Below are 6,500 nucleotides of genomic sequence, written 5' to 3' on the forward strand. Positions count from 1 at the left end.
TGTAATTCTTCTGGGTCTGAGAAAGCAATACTTTTTGTACTTGTCCTACTCTCCCACCTTACCTGTGCTCTGACACCAAGTATCATCCCTGGTTCACATTACTGAATACTTCTAAGACAATGTAGACGTTAAGACCATACTGAAAATAAGTAGCCATTTATTTGCTTTGGATGTTGAAGATTAGGATTCAGGTTAATTCAAACATCATTCCCCTCAAACATCATTCAGATGATTTTTCTTTCTTGTGTTCTTACACAAGTCCTTAAATAAGGTTCTAGTTAATAGTGAAGGCAAGCTAGAACTTTCATTAATTCCCTCACCATAAGAGCAGCAAAAACAATCTTTGTTCAGACTAAAGATTGCAATGCTATCATTAGTAACACTAAAACTTATTATCTAATAATAAATTAGATACTAAAACTAAAACTTGGTTATCTGATTTCTGAAGACAGTGATTTAGTAGAATTTTTAAAGTGCAAATTGATACATTAAAGTAAGTTTTTAGCCTCAGTTTTTGATTTGGAAGATTACAACATTCTGCATGAAGTAACAAGAGATGGCAAGGTGGAGGGCAAGAAATGACTGAAATAAAGATGGAATAGCAGCACATCAGTCGCCAAATGCACAACATAAATACTGCCCCACTCCAAGGTACAGGGAAAAATAAACAGGAATGAAAACTCACTACTAACTTCAATACAAAGAGTATTGAAATTAAAAATATATCAGGGCACCTGGGTGGCTCAGTGGTTGAGCATCTGCCTTTGGCTAGTGTTGTGATCCCGGGGTCCTGGGATCAAGTCCTACATCGGGCTCCCTGCAGGAAGCCTGCTTCTCCCTCTGCCTGTGTCTCTGCTTCTCTCCCTGTGTCTCTCATGAAAAATTAACTTTAATTTTCAAAAAATGAAATTAAAAATATATCATTTTGCTTTTCCCTGAGGCTCTGGTTTGAGATACTGTGGATACAAATTTATCTTCTCACTAAGATTCACTTCAGTCAAAGCCATTTATATCCACTACTGACAGATCACAAACCCAGTAAGGAAGGACCACATGTGGTGGCTTTCCTTGTGGTGTGTCATGTAATGTTTTAAAATGGCTTATTAAATTTCAATAAAGACAAGTTTTTCTGACAATTCAATAAGGCATAAACTCATCAAGAAGTAAAGGGAGTAGGTGGGGGACATCTGGGAAATGTTCTCTTTCTAAACTATAAACTACCTCTCAGTGTCTTAGTACTTAAAACTCACTCATTCTGAAGACTTAGTTCTATCTCTCTCAATCATGTACACATGACCCAAAGTCTGGAAAAGAAAGGGGAAAAAAGAACTTAAGGGCATTTCAAAGTTTATTGTTAGCTTTACGATAGAACTCAATGAAATCAAAGAAAACAGCAACTGTGGCTATATTTGACATAAATGGACAAATCTTACCTAAAAGCCCTGCATATAGTCATGTATGTGAAATAGATCATTTTGACAGTCCTGAGTGCTTCATGGGTTCTAAATATTTTATGCCTTCCCCATTTGTTAATGCTTCCAGTCAAATATAGATATAGAGGGAAATACAGCAGGTATTTCTAGCAGTCAGACGCATTTAATAGACTATAGAGTATGCCTGGCTTCTAAACTTAGGCTTATTTCATTCACTTAGAATCTCAAGAAAGTATTTGTAAACTCAATGTTGTGTAATCCTGGAACAGTATGCAGAATGGTAGATTCCGTAACTTTTTAAGCATGGTTTCTAAAGACCAGTTGTTTTTCACATAAATGAAACTGTCTAACCCCAGATAAGAAAAGCATTGGAGATTTCTGTTGTGCTTTAAATAAATATTCAGAGTTCCTTCCAAAGATCACATTGTGGATATATTCTCATGGTAAACATTTGAGTGAGCAAATATAAACCCTACCAAAGAAAAAAGACCACATAGCTTGAAAATCCTAAGACAACATTTGCTTCTTCAACAGACATTGATAAGACAATGTATGCTCAAACTAGGGACTATGTTCTCCTTGGAAACAGAACCAAAGAAAGAAAGCAAGCTGGAAAGATGCGTTAAATGGAGTTTGAAGGTTTTCTGTGTGCTTTAAAAAATCCATACTGTATCATATCCCTTATAACATTAAAAATTGATCTAGACTCTAGTTCAGTGGCTCTTCACAAAAAACTCTGAGTTATAACAATCGCCTTCTACCTCTTCTTTCATTGACTCATAGAGCTGCCTCCCTTAGCTCTGCTGTCCTTTTTCTTTGGTTTTTCTGTTTGTTTTAAAAATACCGTTAAGAATATTCATGATATTAAAAGAATGAAGTATAGGATGATATGTATTGTACAATCTCAATTGTATAAAAGGATAGACATCATCATTCTCTCAACTCTAAGTGGCTTTTTCTTTATTATTTTCTGCATTTTTCTTTTTAAATTATATATTTTTTAAATTTAGATAATTTCTACCCCTAACATGGGACTCAAATTCACAACCCTAAGATCAAGAGCCACATGCTTTACCTACTGAGCCAGCCAGGTCTCCTCTGCATTTTTTTTTTTCCATTTTCTAACACTTCTAAAATATACTGGTATTGTTTTTATAAATCTGAAAGTAAACATTATTATAGGCTTTTAATCCATTATCCACATATCTGAAATATGAAAATGAAGTTTCTCATGATTTTAGCACTCCTTCATTTGGCAGCACAACCTGAACTGACCTAGCAAGAAACTATTTACAGCCTTTATCCATCTTGTGAGAATCCTGACATATTACTCTGCAGAAATACTAATGTGTTTGATTATGGAGTTCTGTCTCAGACTTCACTGGGTTTTTACAAAATTTATAGTCCATGTGTCATATTTCCAAAACCTAAAAAGTTCTGAATTCTGAAACACATTTCACCCTAAGCATTTCAGATGAGGAATTGTGGATCTTTCATAAAATAAAAAAATTAGTAAGATCTTTCATGAAGCCTAAACACTATATATTGATGGTCGTGATCCAATGCCATTGAGAACTCGGATGTGACTACTAGATATTTTGTTCTATAATGAAATAGGTCATAGTAAAGAAGATAACTGACAAACATTAATTTTTAAAACTGTTGTAGTAAATTCTATTTTCAGTAAGATCCACTAGCTCCTTCCCTTTGGAAGTCTCCATAATTTTGAAAATGCTATAATTGGATATTTTCTTATCTGATGCTTCCTTATGTGAGATTAACCTAAGGAGGCTGGACAAACACTATCATTCCTAAGTCCTAATATTCAGAGATGTAAAGTCATTGATTCTGCTAATATCCAGCAATACTCAAGTTAGACAAGTGCTTCTGATTCCTGTGATAATGTGTTTTGTTGTTTTTTTCCAGCATACCATTCTGCCTTAAAACTTTGGAACAAACTTTTTTTAAACCTTTGGTTTTCTTTAAAAGAACTTTTCCCATTTTTCTACATAGACAGTATGAGGTAGAGCAAACACTATGAGTGCTGAGGTCAAACCAACAATGTCTCCCCACTTAGGAGACCCTGACCTTGAATAACTTATTGAACCTCTCTGATCCAGCTTCTCATCTACAAAATGGAAATCATCATAGGTAAACTTTAAAAAATTCTAGCACATAGGCTGCAGTGGATACATGATCCCCACTAGCTTTGATTTTTCAAAACAGTATCGGGTAACTCAGGCAAAGACAATTTAATGAAATTTTATTTTAGATGACAATTTGGTTTTGTTTGTTTTTACACTTCAAATTTTTAGAGCTGGTTAGTCTTGGATAATTTTATATTTATTAAGTTGAACTTCAAAGACTGTCACCAGTTTTGAGAAAAATAATCTCATTTTAGTGTATGCAGGAATGGATGCTGGATCGCGGCACAACTCAGTCACTTATTTACAAGTTGAGTTTTAAAAACTATTCTGTTTTCTTCAGTCATCTTTCTCAATGGTCAAATTGTCATCCTATCTGTGTTACAGAAATGAGTTTTTTTAGCATTAAGTTTGACTCAGATATCGAGAAACTTACATATTTACATATTACATTATATATAATATATATTTTATATATAAATAAGTAGGTGCTCCATATATACATATGTATATGGAGAAAGAGAAAGAGAGAGGCAGAGATAGACAGAGACACACAGGGTGAGTTCACTACATAATTTCCTAAAATGCTTTGAGTGTATGAACAAGTGAGGAAAGCATTTACATATGTATTTTTATTTTATCAATAAAGCCTTATGAATTCATAGGACTTATGAATTTATTTGGGCTAAGTAAGAAGCAGGAACTCCTGGAGATAAAGACCCAGGAGGAGTTGATCACCGCTGCCAAGAAACACAGCACTAAGAACAAGTGTGCAGCCCCTAGGGCACTGAAGTGCAATAAGAGGTAGGAGCAGCAGCTGGTGCAGATCGAGGGCAACCATCGAATTTCAGCGAGAGGCCCTGGAGAATGCCAGTACTGACACCGAGGTGCTCTAGAATGTGGGCTATTCCTCCAAGGCCACGAAGGTTGCCCAGGACAACATCGACACTGATCAAGATGAAGAGTTAATGCAGGCCATGGCTGACCAACAGGCACGAAGCAGAGGAGACTTCAACAGGTATTTCAAACCCTGTAGGATTTGGAGAAGAGTTTGACCAGGATGAGCTCCTGGCAGAATGAGAACTACAACAGGAGGAACTGGACAGGAATTTGCTGCAAATAAGTGGACCCGAACCAGTCCCTCTTCCAAATGTTCCCTCTCTAACCTTACCATCAAACCCACCTGCCTATACCCTGTCCGGCCTGCCCGGCACATGCACACACCTACCCGTTGCACAGGCTTCCAGGGTCTGGCCAGCCCCGGCCCACACGGGACCAGTTCAATGGCTCCAACCCAGTTCTATGTTTCCTTCATGTTGTCCTCTTCCTCTTCATTCTTCTTGAATCTTCCTCCAAAGCAGCAGGGCCACATCACTGCTCACTCTCTGTGTAGTGGTCTGCACCCAGCCAGATTGGGATGAGGAGGGGAGAGGGAGGGAAATGGAAGGGGAAGATGGGAGGTGCCTGATGTTTATAATGTGGAATTCCTGTCAAATAAACTGTATTTGCAAATCCAACATAGAGCTTCTGGACTACGCTAATTTCACTGCAGAACCACAAAGGAAAGGGTTACCATTTGTAGTTGAAATGATCTGAAAGTGTAGCCTCTGTCCTTTTTAAGTCAGTTAACTTGTCGCACATCTCTTTCTAAGACTCGTATGGCACTGGCAGAAAAGTCGTTTTTTTGAAACCCATAAGCTTTTCCTTGTACTTAGCTCTAATCTGATTTTGCTTTCCTTGAGAGCTGTATTTCTGTTCATCGCCTGTGTCCTGGCCCCTCTGTTTACCACTCTGCACAATCCTCACTCCTACTCTCCTGGTTTTTAGTAGTTTGTGACACTGATTTGGAATAGATGTGTTCTCTTGAGAGCATGTGAGACTGCAGAGTTAAATTTGAGCTATATATTTTTCTAACATAGCTCTAAGATCCTTGTTGCTATTTGTGATAACTGATACTCATTGGAAACACGTGCATTCATTTATATTCAGATGAAATTATGTTTTGCACTATTAAATATCTCAATTAATTTTCATAAAAAAGAGATAATTTGGAGATTAGGTCAAACAATAATTTGAAATACTTCTAAAATAAAAACTTCTAAGAAGGTTAATGATATTGTGTACATCCCAATATAAAATAGATATTTCCTTGACTAACCCTTGGAAAGTGACTTAAACTAGTTTGCTAAAAATAATGTTATTTGATATCATCTTATAATATGAGAGACTTAGCAAAACTTAACTATAGCGTGTCCCTTATCTTTGTGAAAAAAGTTTTATTAAAAAAATTCATCCTAGATGTCAATGTGACATATCACACAGTAAAGACAGTTGTATTATCTTATATATAATAACTATCATCTATAATAAGCAATTTATTAATTATAAACTTATCCACTTATTAATAGATTCAAAAAAGCAATTCACAACTTTCTCTTTTCTATACCCAATAATGGTTTCTATATGAAATAAAATTTATAAAACTTCATGTCTTAATTAGATTCTGAAATTCAAAATTTAGAGAAAACTATGTTGGCTTTTCCCCTTATATTAACTTATCAAGATTATTTCCTTTCATTAGGAAGGAAAATGTTCCATCCCACCAACAAACAGTATTAACCCAGAGTACTCAAATAAAGACCTTCTACTTCAAACAATATTCCACCCATTTATTTATTTTTATTTTAAAAAATATTTTATTTATTTATTCATGAGAGACACACAGAGAGAGGGAGGCAGAGACATAGGCAGAGGGAAAAGCAGGCTCTCAGCAGGGAGCCCGATGCAGAACTTGATCCCAGGACCCCAGGGATCACATCTTGAGCCGAAGACAGCTGCTCAACCACTGAACCACCCAGGTGCCCCTTCACCCACTGATCTATATCATTTGCCAAAGAAAAAGATATCTTTGATTATCCTGTAT

The 6,500-nt window shown here is 36.1% G+C and overlaps 1 pseudogene; it reads left to right on the top strand.

Moving 5' to 3' along the window:
- Positions 1-4,247: 4,247 nt before the first annotated feature.
- LOC129505243 (charged multivesicular body protein 4b-like) lies at positions 4,248-4,921 on the top strand (annotated as a pseudogene).
- Positions 4,922-6,500: the final 1,579 nt, after the last annotated feature.

This window comes from Nyctereutes procyonoides, unplaced genomic scaffold, assembly GCF_905146905.1.
Source record: "Nyctereutes procyonoides isolate TBG_1078 unplaced genomic scaffold, NYPRO_anot_genome, whole genome shotgun sequence".
Lineage (NCBI taxonomy): Eukaryota > Metazoa > Chordata > Mammalia > Carnivora > Canidae > Nyctereutes > Nyctereutes procyonoides.